Source organism: Eublepharis macularius, chromosome 18 (genome assembly GCF_028583425.1).
Source record: "Eublepharis macularius isolate TG4126 chromosome 18, MPM_Emac_v1.0, whole genome shotgun sequence".
Taxonomy (NCBI): domain Eukaryota; kingdom Metazoa; phylum Chordata; class Lepidosauria; order Squamata; family Eublepharidae; genus Eublepharis; species Eublepharis macularius.
In genome coordinates, this window is record NC_072807.1 from 36,287,952 (window position 1) to 36,307,041 (window position 19,090).

General features: G+C 48.0%; 1 protein-coding gene across 3 annotated transcripts in view; it reads left to right on the forward strand.

The window, feature by feature from the left end:
• The first annotated feature begins 65 nt into the window (after nucleotides 1-65).
• The window catches only part of SIN3A (SIN3 transcription regulator family member A), a 51,721-nt gene continuing 32,696 nt past the window's right edge, over nucleotides 66-19,090 (forward strand). For 2 of the 3 annotated variants that reach the window (XM_055002518.1, XM_055002520.1), the window contains exon 1: nucleotides 9,074-9,342. The gene's annotated coding sequence lies outside the window, so the exon portion shown is untranslated. Of the gene's footprint in view, nucleotides 85-9,073; nucleotides 9,343-19,090 lie in introns of those variants that run through there. The other variant, XM_055002519.1, reaches the window with a different exon arrangement.

Genomic DNA, 19,090 nt, shown 5'->3' on the forward strand with positions numbered 1-19,090 from the left:
CAAGTGCGACGCTTTCCCCCCAGCAGCCAATCGCGCCGCGGGGGCGTTCCCATCCATTCAGGATTCCTCGCCTGAGCTTTGAGGGTATGTAACAGCTGCTTTCAATCGAGTCTGTACCTTTTTTGGGGAAGGGGTGGGGGGAGAGAAGGGGGCAAAGTTCCCACCTGGGAAAGGATTCTTGGGGGCGGCCAGGGGATAGAGCTGAGAGGAGGGGGGTGAGAAGGACCCCCCCCATTAGGGCGGGAAAGGAACCAGGCAGTGAGGAGGGGGGGAGAGAAGCAGCAGCAGCCTCCCCCCAACCAGAGGAAAGGGGGTTTGGTTGGGGGGCGACCAGGGGGCTCCTTCCGTCCGCGGTGTGTAAGTGCTGTTGTTTATTACGCTGGGCTACCCCAGGAGGAGGCGGGCAGTAGGAGGGGCGGGAGCGCTCCAAACCTCCGCCTCTTTGCCTTCTTCCCCCCCCCCCCAATTGTTGGAGCGCGGGGGGGGGGCGTCGGGGAGAGGTCGAGGCGGTGCAAATTGTTGCAAAGTGCCAGGCTGGGAGCGTGGCAGGGGAAAGGGAGTTTGCACCCCGGCAGGCCGGCTACTTGGAGGGCGGTGGGAGTGAGGCTGGGCGGCGCGTCCGCAGGGCTCGTCGGCGTCGCTGCCTCCAACTTGTTGGGCGTGAATGGAGGTGTCTCGCTGGGCAGCCGCCGCCGAACGGGCAGCGGTTTGCTGGGAGAGGGCGGAGGATAAGGGGGTCGACCCTCCTCCCGGGTCCGAGCCCTCGTTTTCGCGGGCGGGGGGGGGGAATCGCCCGGCACCCTTTCCCCGCCCCCTTCCGCGGTTCTAACGCGCAGTAACTCCCGGGTGGGCGGACGTTCCATTTCCGAACGTTCTGTTTCCAAACGTTCGAAGAGGCGCCGCCGCTCGCCTTTGATCTCCTCCCCGCCTGCAGCCGTGGCCTTCTAACCGGAGCCCGCCTGCTTTATCGCTTGCCCGGCTGGGTCTGCCTCCCCCTCCCCCCGCCCGCCTCGTTTTTTGCAAATATGGAGTTACGTTTAGTCTCCACCCCGCTTCCTTATGCGGTTGGTGGGAGGACGGAGGGAGGGAAGGGGCGACGGCCGCAGCTTCTTCCAGCCTCGATGCTCCCCCCGGAAATTCAGATCCGAGGAGGAGGAGGAGGAAGAAGTGCTGGGGCGGCTCTGCTTCGCCCCATCCGTTGCTGGAGGACGAGACGTCCCATCAGCGCCCGTTACAGCCACCCACCCCCAGCGTTGAGAAGTCACTCGCGGGCCGGGGTCCCTTTTTAAGTGGGGAAAGGAGCAGGGGTGGGGGGCTGAGAGAGAAGAAGGGGGAGGGCAGTTCTCGCGCACGGAGCTCTTGGGGCAGGATCGGGACCCTGCGGACCAGCTTCTTGCAAACTTCCATTTTTCAAAAATGCCTTTATTGGCCGGACAGCCCGGCCGAGCGTGGCGCATGGACGCGTCCGGGCGGATACGCAACATGCATACGCTGCCTCTCCTCGGTTTCCTCCGCCTCTTCCCAGGGTCGAGCTTCCCCAGGCGGCCCTCCCCTCCGGAGGCGGGGCGCAGCTGCCTGTCCTCCTGACGTCGATCCAGAATGTGCCTCCGAATGCAATGGGGTGGGGGAGCGAGAGAGCATCTTCTCCTTGGAGCTGATTGGTGCAGCCTGGCCCCGCCTCCTTCCCTTGATGGGGGGGCGGGAAGGGAGTGTCTCTGTCCAAACCCTCCCTGCGCGGAAAGGGCTCGCCCCGCCCGCGCAGGCATGCAGCTGGTTGCGAGCCATCCCGGAAGCGAATGCAGCCGCTGGATGGGAGGTTATGGGGCCAAATGGAGCCCCTCCCTGCCCCGAACCGCCGAGCGGAGATAGGGAGAGGAACGAGGTTTCATTCCCGCGGTTTTTGAAGAGACGCGGTTCAGGGAAGACTAGACGGCTAAATGGAGCTTCCGTGTGCAATGGCAGTATGTCTGCATGCTAGCTCAACGGAGCCTCCTTATGCAATGGCAGTGTATCTGGATGCTGGCTCAATGGAGCCTCCTTGTGAAATGGCAGTGTATCTGCATGCTAGCTCAACGGAGCCTCCTTATGCAATGGCAGTGTATCTGCATGCTAGCTCAGTGGAGCCTCCTTGTGCAATGGCAGTGTATCCGCATGCTAGCTCAACGGAGCCTACTTATGCAATGGCAGTGTATCTGGATGCTGGCTCAATGGCGCCTCCTTGTGCAATGGCAGTATATCTGGATGCTGGCTCAATGGAGCCTCCCTATGCAGCGGCAGTATATCTGGATGATGGGGGGGATGACAGCTGGCCACTTCCTCTTGCATACTTGGGTTGCAGAGTTCCAGTTGATCCTCAGCTAATAAAAGGAGGAGGGGGGAGCTATCTTGTAGATGCATTTGCTATTTACTATCTCCATGAGCCTCCATTTACCTTCATTCTAGTCTCAAAAGAGAACTAATAATAAATTGTAGTCAGTTTCAGAGTTTGTCTCACATCTTCCCCTAAGGCCAGCTCTTTGTTTTTATTTTATTTTCCTTTTTTTTAACCAGTCCAAGGAAAAAGAATATCTGGATCCCCTCTGGATCCAACCGATTCTCCACCTGTTCAAGCATCCTGTTTCTTCCAGCAACTAACTAGATACTCCCAAAGGCAGAAAAGCACAAACGCTGAGGCCAAAGTTTACCCTACTTGCTGCTCCTCCATCCAGCATTCTGGGGTATACTGACTTTGAACATGGAGGTTCTACTTGGCTGTTGACCGTTTTGCCACACATCTCTTCTAAAGCTGGTGGTGGAGGCTCCATCTTGTGATAGGGAGTTCCACAGGCGAACCATGCACTGCATTAAGAAGTTTGTCTGTGGCAGCCTGTGGCCGACGGTAGCAAAACGACATAGCAAAGATGGCGCTGTGCAGAATATTAGGGCTGCTTCTCCCTCTGCCCCCAGTTCATGGAAAGGTAGAGGCCGTAGGATGCCTTGCATCACAGATGAGTTTTTTTCTTTGGTGATGTGGGGAAGACAGGCGCTGTCTCCTTGCTATCCTGGCAAATGTTTGAACAGAAGCAATTCCCAGTAAATAATAACAACATTCGATTTATATACCGCCCTTCAGGACATCTTTAACACTCACTCAGAGTGGTTTACAAAGTTTGTCATTATTATCCCCACAACAACAATCACCCTGTGAGGTGAGTGGGGCTGAGAGAGTTCTGAGAGAGCTGTGACTGCCCCAAGGTCACCCTTGGGGCGGTCACAGCAGAGGAGCAGAGGAGTGGGGAATCAAACCTGGCTCTCCAGATTAGAGGCCTGCCACTCTTAACCACTACACCAAACCACACTTGAACCCCCGTATTTCCTCTCTCAAATATATAAGTTTTTAGTGAAATATAGTTATTTACTTCATTTATTCGCTGCCTTTCTCCCCAAAGCGGCATACATCATTCTCCATTTTTATGTTCACAACAACCCTGTGAAGTAGGTTAAGGCTGAGAGTGTGTATCTGGCCCAACGTCCCCCAGCGAGAGTGGGGATTCCATCCTGGATCTCCCAAAGCCTAGTCTGGTACTCTAACCACTATACCATGCTGTCTTTTAGTGCCTGCCTCATGCACCTCTTCAGTTATATAGGCCAGACTTTTTGCTTTGGCAAGTATAGTGTATTGACAGAAAAGCACCTTGGAAGCTCAGCTGATGCACGGTCTGTCTAAAATCCTGTATGTTGATTCCTCCCCCCTTCTTTCCTTGCTAGAATGCTGCCACCGTTAACACACTTATTCCCATACAGTGCAGTTTTAAAAACAAAGCAATAAAGCCTTTCTAGTTCTCAGGGGCGAGAGTTCGGAGCTTTTAAGAGGCATGCCGCAAAAGCCAGGTGTTTTACTCTTGCATTCAATCCATACAATCAAAGCTGGGGGAAGATTTCATGTTGGGTGCAATCCAATTCCATAAAATCCGGTTGAGGTTTGGTCATTGATCTCCAGAGGAAACGGCTGCTTGTACTTTTGCTTGTTTCTCTGAGAAGTGTTTAAAAAAATCTTCACACTCCAAAGCAAACTTGCTTGGCAGCCCAAGGTAAGAAGTGGTTTGCTTACACAGTAGAAGGATCTTATTTTCAACTATAGGGAAAATTCAGAGGGAGTGAAGCTGGGAGAGAGCTAGATACTCGAGTTCAAATATTGAACCTATTGCCCTGCACTTCTCTCAACCCTCATTTTCAATGCATGTTTTAGGTAGTAATGGTTACAACAATGTTTCATTCTTGTCCCACTCACTAGCTCAAATTCTTTGCCAGTTTTATCTTCACAACCACCCTGCCAGGTAAGCTAGGCTGACAGATAGCAAGTAGGCCAATGTGCACTGGCTTTACGAACGTCATGACTTGAACTAAAATCTCAATCTAAAATCTGTCTGCCCTCCCAACAAAGAGCCCATTTAATCCAGTATTCTTGTTCCCTGCAGATACTTTCTGCCTGCGTTTAGATATACTGCCTTGAATTATGAGCAGTTCCATTCAGCTAGCCTGGCTGTCGATTGAATGTCTTGGGACAAATTTTTCAATTTAGATAGTCATACCCTGCTTTCCCGTCAAGAGGAGACACAGAGCACTCTGCAGTCTCCTCTATTCTCTCAACATCTCTGAGGTAGGTTAAGCTGAAAGACCATGATTGTCTCAAGGTCAGCCAGTGGAGTTTCAACAATTTGGACCTCGATCCCCCTCCCAATTATCTTGAAGATCTCTAGCTACTTGAATATTGGTCTCCTACTCCGAGTGTGTAGTCCTGTTCCCGAAAGTATCTGTTAATTCAAGCTCAGTCATGCCAGCCGCTCTTTTGTGAGGATTCAGGCCAACTTTCCTGTCTGCTTGGGAGCGGCTGTGAGTTGGGGGCCGGCCGGCCTGGTGGTGGAAGCCATTTAATTGCCATTCGAGAGTTGCGTTGGGCCGGGTGGAAATGCCGACATGATTGGAACATGTGTGAGGATGCCAGCCAGTGGAGCATTTTGGAACGTGTCGGGCGACGTGCTGCTTGGCTTGCGTGTCCCGGTGGAATGATGGTATCCGGTGCCCAGATATGAATCAGAACGCGGCTAGCAGCAGCCAGAGCTGCGGCTGCATCCTGCCCTCTCTCCTGTGCTGTAATTAGCTTGCATCTTAAGTGGAGGCTGTGCCGCCTTCCTTGTGAGCCAGCCAGGATATGATTTTGGGAGGTGCTGTTTAATACAGTAGCACTTACAACTGTAGGTCAGAACCCAAAAGCGGGTCAGGAGGACTCTCTCAGAAGGATTCTTCCAGGAAGCTTGAAGAGAAATTTAGGTTCACCTGTGCACATGGTGTACAAAATAATAATGAAAACAGTCTGTTGCTTGGTAATGCTGTATATTTTACAAATGCTAAATGTGAAAAATAGATTGCAAATGTGTTCACTTTTAACTAATATGAAACTCCTGCATTTTATATGGGGCAAGGGGAGTTGCATGCAATTACTTTGCAAGTGGACCCCCTAAAAGTCCAGTTAGTTGGAAAGTGGGTTTTAAGAACTACTGGTATAATATACAACTAGTTTGATAGCGAAGGGTGCAGAGTGGAATCACCATAAAATAGTTTCTCTCTGTAAGCTTCTGTCTTTATGTGGGGTGCAAACTTCCCAAGCATAGAGAAATGGCACTTGCCCCTGAAAGTACAACATCCGGTGTCTATTGAAAAATAAAAGTTGGGGGCATTCCCCTCCCCCCATGTTGCCTATATACACCCCTTCCAGCCAGCTTGAGCTAGGCAGTTTTGGAAAGGTGTGTTGAACACAAATCTGGGTGGTCCAGTTTTTGTTTGTTTTTTGCTGTCAATTTAGAGCCAACTTGTGGCAACCACATAGGGTTTTCATTTGGTACCTGACCCCAAATTAAGAGGGGCTTTCATGGGTAAAAATATACTGGGGAGCTGTTTAGCAGAGTGACAGGTACTGGTTCCACGTTCTGATCTGTGAGTCTCTCTCTCTCTCTCTTTCTCTGTCTCTCACACTACATTTTCTGCCACTCGCAACCCCACAAATCTGATACTCCCATCTATAAAGTTTCTGGTTGGGAAATCATTGATTCAAGGCAGTGATTTTCAGAATTCCTACCCCCAGGGAACCATTTCTGTATCTGCCAAGGAGTCCCCTTTCTTAAGCAAATGAGTTGGACAGGGCCATGTCCTCCCCTTAGATCTCATCTCTCCTAAATGAAGTAGTAATTCTTACTTTACTTAACATTTCTATAGTACTTCGTGTTCAGAACGTTTTTGTATACATAATCTCAAAATGTATCATCTTTGTATGTTTTTTTTATCGCGGCAGTTCCTGAAACAGCCTTGTAAGGTATGCCAGTATGATGATTCCCATATTGTGGGGAGGATCTACTGAGCTTGTGGCAGAGAGGAGATTTGAACTGGCAGCATCCAAGATCCCAACCCAGGCATTAGACTGTATCAAAATGTAGGTGTTACATTTGTAGCTCTTGTGTGGGCCTATGCATTTTTAGCTTTGCAGGAGGTTAGGTGGCAAAGTTTCTTTGTGTACCCGTTTCCTTTCTTCTAGGAACCCTAAGGTGGGGTTGTAGGCACCGCTTCATCCCGTACTGTGGAATTGGCTTCCCATTGATCAAAGCCCACTGGCTTGCCGATCACTTTCCTTTTTCTGCGTCTATTGAAAAATAACCTGTCTTTTGATTTTGAATCTCTGTTGATTGGTACGGTTTCTTTAACGTGAGTTTCCTTAATTTTTGTGAGAAAATGGCAACCACAACACCCCTCTCCCAATGTGTGTGAGTGGACAGAAAAGAAGAGTGTGCGCAAGGTGAAATTTCCTGACACCGAGAAGGCTAGCTGTAGCACAGTGGTTAAGTGGTTTGGCTGCGAATCAGCACTCTACTTGTTCGGATCCCACCACTGCCAGGAGTTCAGTAGGTGGCCTTGGATCAGCCACTCCTCTCAGCCCCAGCTCCCCAGCTGTATTGTGAGGATAATAAATAACACTAACTTGTTCACCGCTTTGGGTGGGGCACTAATCTGTCTAGAAGAGTGATATATAAGCACCGTTATTATTATTGTTACAGAAAAGCTGGAGCATTCAAAAGTGCAAAACAACTGTGCACGAGACGTTTTGTGTAGCGTCGCAGGAATAATCTCAGTAGTTTGTAAAAAGTTGCAGGTATTCCAGTCTTCTCTCTGATTTTAAAACCACATGCTTATTAATTTGCCCGTCTCCTGTGGCTTTCAGTCCCAGCTGCTGTACCTGAAGTATATTATGCCTATTTTCCAGATCTGTAATATTAAGTTCTTTGCTATCAAGGAAGCTGTTTAGAGTCATGCTGGAATATAGCTTTCAAATGGGCCTTCTACATACTGTATTGTGAGCTTAACCAGGATGGAAGGTCAAGTTGTCCTCAGGGTAAATATATAAAACTGGCTTCAGTACTAAGAGTGCTAATATGAAATTCGCGCACAGGAATGTAAGTGAATTGAGGATCACAGTCTGACTGATTAAAAGGCAAAATTGTTTTAAGAACTTTGTTGCTTTTTAGAGTGGAAATTCCCTAGTTTGTCTAGATGAGAAGATTACCTACAGAAAGTGCAATTATGTAAATATATGAAAAGACCCACCCGCCTACCAAAATTCAGTAGTTGCAAACAGAATGCTGCTTGTCTCTTAAATTGCATTTAAGCTTCTATTCACATCTTACTTAAAAAAAGCGATTCCGTGATTTGCAGTGAACTCCTAAACAGAGTTCCTCCATGCTAAGCCCATTGAAATCAGTGGGCTTAGACTGGAGGAACTCTGCTAAGGATCGCACTGTTGGTTTATCTGCCTAAGCTTTTAAATAAACAGAGAACTTTTTAATAAAACGTGTGTTTTCTAGGACATACTGTGTTCGCTGTCAATGGTGAAGTTTAACAGGGCAAAGTGCACCAGTTTGGTTGGCATTCTACTCTTGCTGGAACAATAACTTGAATACATGAAATTTAAGATTTCATTATTTCATGCAACAGAGGTTGGTGCCCATAATAAAACCATTTACTTGCGGGGACGGATATTACGAAGCAGGGAAATCGAGGACCATAATCTAAGGCGTGTAGCCACGTTTCTTCTTTGTCATCGTGAGCGGCAACCGCACTTTGACGTAGACCTCGGAGATGTGTATGTAGGGTGGACGAGAGGAAGCGACGGCAGTTGGAAAACTTGCGGTCCGCCTGTCCCTCAACCCGTCCGGTTTCTAAGGCTGCAGCTCTAAGGACGCTCTCCTGAGACTAAGCCCCATTAAATGACATGGGGTTTACTTTTGAGTAGACCTACTTAGGCTTGCATGCGAGAAAGGCGAATGCTCTCTGCCGAAGACCTTTGCGTCGTCTTGTGCTTTTGAAACCTGTTCTCCCCCCAATTATTATTTTGTATAACGACGTTGGCGCGTCTGGTTCACTTTACACTGAACTTCCGGGAGAGAGGAACTGGGCGGCGGGGGGAGTCAGTGCCATCTGCAATTGCAACGTTAAACTATAGGAGGCGGAATAGCCCCCAGCCCCATGTTCCTTGGGTGGTGCATTTGCACGTTGCATGCGTGCGTCGCCCAAGGGCGCAGGGCTCGGGGCTCGCCGTCTTTCCTGCACGGGAGCAACAGAACGCCTTCTTAATTATTGTATTTTTTGCACTACCGGAGCGTCGATGTAAACATTGCACAAAAGGGCTCCCTGGAGAGGGGGCGGGGCCTCCTGTGCAGCCGCCGTGATGGGCGTGGCCTCATCCTTGAGCGGCAGCGCTCCCCTTCCAAAGGCTGGCTGGTTCCTGCTGCCGCCTAGCCAATGAATGAAGAGTGAGGGCGGAGCCTTATAGCCCTTTTTCTTTTTTTTTTACCTTGAGGTTTCTTGTCCCCTCCCACCTTACCCTCCTTCGCATCTCCTTCCTGGCAGCCGCGGGCCAATCAGGGCGCTGGGAGGGGCAAGCGCTGCCTCACGATTGGCCGTTGGGGTGAGAAGCGCGAGAGGCGTCCAATGGGAACGCGGGGCAGGCTAGGGGGGCGGGATTTCCCCGGGAACAGAGAAGCGGGCCAGCACTCGGCGGCGGCCGTCCTGAGGCGGTTTCAGTCTGTGGTCTTTCCCCCCTCCCCCCGGTCCCTCAGCCCGCCTTCCATTACGGGGACGCGAGCTCCCGCCTCACGCGACGACAGGCCGGCTGAGGGGCGAAGGGCGGCGGCTGAGGGGAGGCCCAAGCCCTTCCTCGCTCCCCCTCAGCTGCCCAGAGGCGCCTCGGAGCGGGGGAAGAAGAAAGCGGCGGCGGCGACGGGACCGCACCGTGTTCCCACTGAGGCGGCATCTGAGGTGAGGAGACCGTGAGGAGGGGGTGGGGGGCGAGAGAGAGCGCGCGCGCGTTGACAGAGCGGAGGCGGGGGCGCGCGCGCATAAAGGGGGAGGGGGCGGGGTCTCCCCTCCGCCTCTCTTCCCCCTCCACCCTCCCCTGCCTCCGCGTGAAGGGCTCCGGTCGGTCCCGCTCGGGCGCCTCCGAGGGAGAGAAAGAAGGCGGCCCGCTTCCCGCGCTGCCAATCGCGGCCGCTCGCGCGCCAGGCCCCGCCCCCTTCCCGCCGGCTCTCCTCAGCGCTCGCCCCCCCCCCTCCTCATCTTGCTTCGCGGCGCGTTCTGACCCCGCCCCCTTTTTCTTCCTTCGGCGGCGGAGGGAGAGGAGGAGAAGGGGCGGGGCGAGTGGAACCCTCGCTCGGTGGGCGGGGCGTGATTTGACCCCGCCTCCCCGCCCTCGCTTTTTCCCGTCTCCGCTTTGCTTGGCGTGAAGGGGAGGCTCCTCCCACTTTGGGGAGGAGAAAGGATGGTTGGGGGGGGGATTCTGTTCCCTCCTCTCTTTTCCCCCTCGTGCATTTTGCTATATAGTCAAGCTGTTGATCCTCTTCCCTCCCAGCTCTATGCCTTTTATGTATCCTCCAACTAGGCATTTCATAATCATCTCTGTCTCCCAGTTTCGTGCCTTTTTTATTTCCCCCCTACCTATTCTTTTTATTATCTCCCTCTCCTAATTCCACACTTTTTAAATCCCCCCCTTATTTTCAGATTGCTTTTCATGTTCAGGCACCTCCGTTTCTCTCCCACAGCCCCACCATGTATTTCATTTCAAAGCCGATCCCCAACCCCTTTGCAAGCTGCAGTCTTTAGTGCGTGCTTGCAGCCCTGATCCTGTGCACGTGGTTTACACAGGAAAGGGGGGGTCTCCCCATTTTCTAGGGTTGTTACTTCTGCATTGGGAAATTGGGGGGGAGGGTTTGAGGGAGGGAGGGAATTCAGCAAGGCATAATGTCATTGAGTCTACCCTCCAAAGTAGCCATTTTCTCCAGGGAAACTGATCTCTGTTGTTTGGAGGTCAGTGGTAATTCCAGGAGATCTGCAGTCACCACCTGGAGGTTGGACTCCTCTCCTCTCTGCTGCTTTCAGTTGATCTTGCTCTTTCAAAGTGGGCCTGCAAGTTCCTGTTGAACTGCGGGGGGAGGGGGGCGGTGAGGCTTTGACCTTCCGAGGAAGCATGCAGAGGGGTTAGCTTCGGTGTTTCAGATGCCAAGCTGAGCTGTCCCCACTCCATTCAGGTTTCAGTAGAGGTTGCAAGGGAGCAAGTGTTGGATGTGCTTGTCAGGGGTGCAGTCTTGACCACAGACACCATTGCAATGTGTACAGAAGAGAGAATCCGTACCATCCGTGCCTGTGGTGGGCATCAGCTTCTTGTCACTGGCTCTCTTACTCCTCTCTTATCTGGACTGCTGTTTCTGTAGTCATATTCTAAGAGGAGTTTTCATTTCTCCCCCAGGGTGCTTAATTCTCCCTCTCTTTATCCCTTACTGTGATCCCTTTTAGCTGTATCCTCGCCTTTCAGCCTCCTGTTTTCCTCCAGCGTTTGCACACCTGCGTCTCTTTCATTTCACACGCCCCCCCAAGGTTGGAAGGAGGCAAAAGCTGGAGTGGCTGCAGGAGGGTGGCTAGGCTTTTTGCCAGTATGGGCATAGAGTGCCTGGTTGGTTGGAAAGCTTTACTAGCAGCAGCAGACAAGCCCAGGAACAGCTGGTTCTTCCTTGCCACGTGCCTGAGTTGAGATGCATCTGGGGAAGCCGGCACCATGCCTGGCGACAGTTTAAAAAAAACAAAAACCCTTGGAGAGGTCATCTGAGGGCATGGGGATGAATTTGGTCAATTATCAGTAGAGAGACCTTGGTGGCTCCTTGCAGGATTGCTGCTTGCACTTCAGCCAATTATTTCGCCCCCTCCCTTAATCACGCCCCCCTCCCCCTCTCGTGCTGGTGCTTTCTGTCCTCAGATGCTCGGCCTGTGTGTGAGTGAAGAGGTGCAAAGAAAAAAGGGGAGAGAGTCAGCCAGAAAACCATGCTGTTCTGAAACGAGTTTTACCACACCGCTACTAAATCCCCACCCCTCCTCATCACTTGACACTCTTCCGCAATTGGATGCAACAGTTTTCATATTGGCTGTTAAATATAATTATGAAGTTTGGAAAGCTGGCAGATATATTCCCTGGTTTTCTTAGCAGTGTAAAGTCTAATTTATCCCATAGGCAGAAACAGACAACTGCATTTAGTTTGAGTGAGCATTTTTAGGTTACTGGCCAGACTATTTTTTCTGAATAAATAAGCCACATATAGTTTTCAGATTCCTCCCGCTCCCTCTCTCCATTGCTGGTAAGGCTTTGGATATTTTTAAATGGTTTGTGCAGCATTGTTTTTTAATTTTATTTAGGTGTTGAGTTGTTCACTGTCATGAATAAAAACGAATTTCACAATCTGCAAAGCAAAGAGTACATTCTAGAGATTGTCGAAGACCCTTCAAGGTTCCATCTTAGCATCGTTCATGCTGCTTATATAAAATCCACCCGCTTGAAGTCAGTGTGACTTGGTCCTCTGCAAGCATCATTAGGATTGCAAGCTTTGAGATGCTGGGCAAAATTGTATCATAAGCAGGTTTTTTTTCAGCGGGAAAGCGGTGGAATGGAGTTCTGGCACCTCTTAAAAATGGTCACATGGCCGGTGGCCCCGCCCCCTGATCTCCAGACAGAGGGGAGTTTAGATTGCCCTCTGTGCTGCTCAGTGTTGCGGAGGGCGATCTAAACTCCCCTCTGTCTGGAGATCAGGGGGCGGGGCCACCGGCCATGTGATTATTTTCGCTGAGGGCAATTTAAACTTTAAAAAACTCCCCCCTTGTTCCAGCTGACCCAAAGTGACGTCCTTGTGTGGTCTTGAGTTCCACCTCTGAGTTCCACCACCTCTTTTCCCAGAAAAAAAAGTCCTGATCATAAGAGAAATTCTGCATACCAACTTACTGCAAAGAAAAATTGTGCGCCATACAACTGATTTCCACATTTGTAATACTTTTTTACGATATCTTTTCCTCCCTTTCTGTACTTTGAGGGGATTTGTACAAAATCAATGAACTACAGTAGCAATAAAATCCACTTTTACGATTTGTAAAATGTCACAGGTAATATTTTGTAAGGAGCAGCCACTGGCCTGTGTGGCATCAGTTGCTACATCATGTTATCTTTCTGTTGATAGAAAAACAGCTTTATGGTGTCATAGGAAACAGGGGATGAAATTCTGACAGCAATATATCCCTTTTCCTGAGCTGTCAATCCCATGCTTTTCAAAAGTAGGCAAATGAAAGAATGGTTTGTGGCTTTGAGCTGTATTTTAAAAGTATGTTTTGTGTATGTGTGTTTTAACACAGTGCATCAATATGAAGTGCTATTTGCTTCATGATTACTTCATTGTCAGTCCCTTAGATAAGTCAGTTTTCCAGAAATTTTGAAGCCGCGGGGAAACCAAACGGTATCTTTTTTCCTGCCCTGCCTCGTAAATACTGGAAATCTTGGGGGGGAATGCAGATATTTTAACATTTCCTTTCTTATTAAACCTATACTTAACTTAGCTGTGTTAGGAACACAAAAAGCCTCGCTCTCTCCATGGCACATAAAATTGTGCTCTTTGGGGAATCCATACAATTTTAAAAATACAGAATGTCATAGTTTAGTTCAAACAAAACTGCAGATATCCCCAGCACTAGGGAGGGAGATGAAAATTGCTGTTCTCAGTGCTGCCTAAGCACATATATCTTAGTTTTGCCATTTGAGACTTTGCTATCCACAGCAACATGTCTCTTGCAGTTTCTGACCTCTCTCTTCTGATGTGGTTATCCTCCTGCGAGGCAGAACACTGCTGCTGGATGTCTGGGTCAGAGAGGGGAGAGGTGAAAAGATTAACCATAGGGGGCCAATTAAGAGGACTGTAGATCCCAGCGTGTTGACTTCTAGTACTTCCAGCAAACTAGATAAAAGTCACCAGAGGAAGGCAAGCACCATTCCATAAACAAAGAGGGCCCTGTATAATGTTTCTCAACATTTCCAGTTTTTCTGTAGGAAAATTTGGGAGGGGGATCCTGGGGGAGGAGATGTACCAGTTTTTTCCATTGTTTTCTCCTCTAGGCTTTTATATTTTTCTTAGTCCTCTGAACCAACAACCATACAGTTGCCAATGGAGTTTGTAATTCTTCATCTTGTAGAAAGCTTATGGTCTGTGGTGAGTAGTGGTTTTGATGCTATATGGGTCAGGAAGGGCTCAAAAAGCAAATCTCGCCCCCTCAAAGAGCTTTTATCTTGTGTTCAAGTCTGGTTTCAGATATCTTTGCATCTGGGCCTGATTTAAAATGGGGCTTGCATCCTCTCCCCATTGCTCTCTCTGCTGATCATCTCTCCCCCCTTCCAAAACAACGGAAACTTAAGTTTGCAGGGGAGTTGGAGTGGGAGATAGCAGTGGGAGATAGATCAAGATGGGTAGCCGTGTTCGTCTGGCTGTAGCAGTAGAAAAGAACGTCCAACGGCACCTATAAGACTAACAAAGTTTGTGGTAAGGTACAAGCTTTCTTGAGTCACAGGTCACTTCTTCAGTTCTAAACTTAACATTGCTGTGTTAGAAAGACAAAAAGCCTCACTCTCACCGTGGCACATAATATTCAGGTTTGAGGAAGTGAGCTGTGACTCGTGAAAGCTCGTACCCTACCACAAGTTTTGTTAGTCTTATACGTGCTACTGGACTCTTGCTCTTTTCTACTAACAGTGGAAGAGACCCATGGAACACAGTGGAACACATAGGCTTCATAATTTGTGCAGTTCCAATTTTCATCTTTCCTTGTCATCTCTTCCTGTCAAGATTGGTGGGAATCTTAGTTATCTCCATTTCCTTGTTGTGTTTGGAAGACATAAAATCTGACTTCCCATCAAGCCCCCCCCCCCCCCACAGATACACCATCGCCATTTTTTACTTTTCATAAAGGTCAGGTTTGTTGCTTCGAAGACGGAGGGTACAGGTGCTTGTGTGTTGTCTGTGTATCCCTTCTGAGTGTTCATGTAACACTTCAAGCTTTTTCAAGTGCTCAGCAGTGAAGCTTGCTGAGGGCTGGAGGAGTGCTCATCTCTAATAATAATCTTTTATTGTTAATATGTCAGTTTTGCTTGGGCAATTAAATATTTAAAGGGATGTGTTTGGTTCTACTAGCACTAGGTTCCATAATTATGAAGAGATGAAACGTTACTTCATAAAACATCAGCGTAGCATGCAAGAATATATGCCTTCATCTATGGCATGTTCTTCTGAAAAAGTTAGTCTCTCCATTCACAATAGCCTGGGAGTCATGCAAAAGCAGTCAGAATTTTTCTACTGTTTCTCACCCCACCACCTGATTCCAAGGATCTCCCCGGGTAGTTGGAAGTGAAGAGAGATTCTTGTTGCAGCTTTCCCCCTAGTATATAATAGGGGACTGACTCTTCTATTAAATCCTCTGAGCATGCCTCAGGGCTTGAGGAACAGGAATTATCCTTCCCACTTGACCTGAAGTAAGAGATATACACATCTTTCTAGTGGTTCATACACTGTGGTTGGGCTTGCTAGCCAACTATTATTTTCTACTAACCAGCTGTAAAGCCAACTCCGCCACAATATCCCCTGTAATAATGATTCCTAAAAACTAATCAAACCTTATACGATTTCTTAATAAAGGAAACCCATTTTGTACACACAGTTTCTGTTACCTTTTGTTGCATACAACAGGAGTTTGGGTTCTTTGCTAGACACTATTAGAAGTATTCCCCTCTGCCTAACCTACTTTACAGGGTTGTTGTGAGAATAAAATAGAGGCAGGGAGGGTGATGTACAGCATCATGAACTCCCAGAAAGAAAGGCAAGATAACACATTGAAAGGATAAGGATAAGAAAATCAGAAACATCTCTTAAAGGAGAAAAAAATCACAGCATTTCAAATTATCAGTATTCATTTCCCTCCGAGAGGTTTGCATAAAAACAAGAGAGGGGTCGTTTGAAAGGGGGGGGGAAGTCACTGAAACTTCCTGGCCTCAGGGTTTAGAGAGACAATCAGCAGCAATTCTGATCTTAGTTTTAAAACGATCCTCTGCTAGGTGGCACACAGGCAGGGGGAAAACAAGCTACTGTTCTTGCAGCAGGAGAAGGGCTATGATCATTGTGAGCAGACTGGGGCCCTGTGAAATAAATTGTGAGGTAAACCTCTGCGTCTTTGTCTGCAGCTGGTTAGGGGCACTCACTGGCTGAAGCACTGTACAAGCAAGACCTTTCCCCTGCTGTCCATTGCTCCAAAGGGGAGCATTTGTGCTTCTAGAAGATTTGGATTCTTGCGTGTTTGCTCAGAAGTAAGCTGCACCGAGTTCCGTGGGGCTCACTCCCAAGTAAGCGTGTGCATGATTGCCTCCTCGGCCTACCCAAAGTGGCATACATCATTCTCTTCTCCGTTTCATCCTCACAGCATGCCTGTGAGTTGTAGGTTGGCTGAGTGTGTGCAATTGGCCCAAGGTCGCCCAGAGAGCTTCCGTGGCAGAGTAGGGATTAGAACCTGGAATCTCCCATACCCTGGTCTCACTCTTCTGTGATCCTTGCCCATACAACGCACTGGCTGTCTGTAGCAGTACAGAGAGCGCAGTACGCTTGTATAATAGCCTGGGTGTGATCAGAACACATGGCTGAGTTACGAGTTTTGAGCCATGACTAGCAAGCAGATCAGTCAAAATTGATCAAAGGCCATGGAGCAACCTGAGCCTCCAGTGGTATCTCTTAGTAAATATCTTGAATGCTTTTGATTCGTCTCTTAAACCTTTACTGTCATAATGGCTTATTTCTGGGTTTGTCTAAATATGGACGTTTAACTTCTGCTTCCTGTTACTTTAAAAAAAGTTTGGATCCGGAAGCGTTCCTTATGGGCCTCACAGAATATATTAAGTTTTGGAATGAAGAGCCTCATGTTGAAATTGGCACATGAAGTAGCCTGGCTTCCAGGATTTATGAATAGTTTTCTGTCTTGATTGCTGTTGTGATTCGATCCAGTGTTTCGAAAGCATTTGTGAATCTTAAAAGCCAGAATAGAAAATACACGGCTCTGGAATGTGTGTTACTTTTCTTGGTCAAACTGGGGTGTGTTCTTAGGCTATATTTCCCCCCAACTTCTTTCCAATTCCTGTGCAGTTATTCTTAAAACAAACACACACACATGTTCCCTGGGGACTTCGATACCATCAGAAATGGAACAAATCTGCTTTTGGATAATACGATGTTTGATTTGTGTTGCTTCCTATTAAATACCCTAGATTTTTCTTTTTTGTCTCCTACGACTGACAGTGTTGTGATGTGATATCTTGTGTTCACAATGGCATTGACTGCACACTCTTATTTTGTAACTTTGTGCTTTGTCACCAGTCTTTACATTTTGTGCTCAAGATATCTTTGCTTATCCTATATGTTGAATCTCTCTTTGCCCTCTTGGAACGTCTTCTGGTGTAAGATAATGGCTAAAAAAATGAGCTGTGGCCCAGTTACCAGTTAAAATCTCATCTCAGCCATAGACTTTATTAGGAGGCTTTGGAAAGCCCCCCCCCCCCCCCCTCAACACACCTTTGTATAATTTACAGCATAAAGATAAGGGTATTGGCCTACTTTGCACGTCTGTCAAATATACTGAAAGCACTGCAAAATCACTGTGGATGAAAACTCAAAAAATTGATCATTTAGCACGCTCAGTCATGCCAGACTCACTTGCTTCTCCATCGGTCTAGCGGCCCATCCCGTACTGAGGGGGAAGGATGCTCCCTGCTGGATTGTACTTTCATTTTCTATTTTCCTTGTGCTTCTTGTTTATGCCAGAACACGGGAACTTGCTGTGTCAAACTGGTTTTATCTTTCAATTACTGTAGGTTTAAGTGTGAGAACCAGCATAGGGGAAGGGAAACATTTAGCGTACTCAAACTGAACTGAAGTATCTTCTCTATTCTACGAATAAAGGTTAACAGGTTGTAACTTTGTGCTTGCATAAATTTGTAATGGAGAGGTGTATAAGAAGCCCCTGTAATGAGGGAAACCATGCTCTGTGCTCTTTGGATCAAACAGTCCAATTCTGACATTGATTTTGCAATGGGGTACAAAAGCACTTTTATTCTCAGGGGTCTTTGTAGTGTACAGGCATGTATTCCCTGTCACAGTGCCTAATATTTAGCAAACATGTTTTATTATTCAAGAAGAAAGTGTTCTGAAACATGTGAGAATATTTGCGTGCAAGCACTTGTTAGCCTCATGATACCAAGCCAGAGTCAGGTGCCACTTCTGCTTGGTCGCTGCCCATTTGTGTGGCAAATTCTAGAAGAACATAAAATGTTTGTATTGACTCAAAATAGTTGTCCTTCATCTCAGAGCTCTGCATAAGCCAAAGGTGCATATTTTCAAGGAACCCCTGATTAACATAGTGGTCTTCTCTCACCAAAAAAACATTTACAAGAACATTTCCTGTCTGTCCTTTTATTACCTGCGTGTGAATCTGTGCAAGATTCTCTTCTTACTGACCCATGAAGTGGTGTCTTCGCGCACCGTGGCTAACTTGCATGGGGCTTTTTGTATTGAAACCAGAGGCATGACTTCCATAGCATGGAACTCTCCGTACGTACCCCGGAGAGTGCTTAGATCAGCTGATAAACACCTGCTGGTGGTCCCTGGCCCCAGGGAGGCTAGCCTGGCCTTGACCTTTTCAGTCCTGGCTCCAGTCTCGTGGAACTCTCTTATCTGTAGATACTCGGAATCACCAAGATCTTCTATCCTTTTGGGGGGCCTATAAGACTGAGATGTTCTGCCAGGCATATAGTTGAGGCCGGTCTTGTATGCATCTTAGTGAGCCTCCCTACCGGTGTCTTGTCAGGGGGGCTGTATACTCATCTTGGTCCCCCACACGAGTTGTAGTGGGAACAGTAATGACTGTCTCCCCCGCCCCTGTGCACGGTTGCAGGGATGGGCTGTACTAGTCGCTATCTTGGGAAGTGCGTTTTGTGATAATCATGATGTTTTTAATGTGATTTTAAAATGTATTTATAATTGCTGTAACCTGCTCTGAGCCTGCTTGCAGAGAGGGCGGGCTAGAAGCCTAATAAATAAATAAAAATAAATAAAGCATTCTCTGGGTTTCTAATAACATTAATAATAATAACATTCGATTTATATGCCCCCCCTTCAGGACAACTTAACACCCACCCAGAGCGGTTTCCAAATTGTGTTGTTACTATCCTCATGACAATCACCCGGTGAGGTGGGTGGGGCTGAGAGAGCTCTTAGAGAGCAGTGACTGCCCCAAGGTCACCCAGCTGGCTTCAAAGGGAGGATTCAAACCTGGTTCTCCATATTAGAGTCCTGCCGCTCTTAACCACTACACCAGACTGGATGTTGGTTACATATGAGTCAGGCTTTGACCAAAGTTAGGATCACTTTTTAAAATTTAATTTTTATTTTGTGTGTTACAAGCATGCATTTTTATATGTCCAGATAGCATGAAAAATAGCTAATGATGGCAGTAAACTTTATAGAAGACCCTAACGTTATTTGGTCCAAAACTTGGGGTCTTAAAGTAGGCTAACTGTAAACTGCTCTGGGATTGTTATTTTGGTTGCAGTGTTTGTTTTACCAGTACTTGGTGTGCAGAGATTATATTTAAATAGGGCAAAATCCGTCTCGGTATT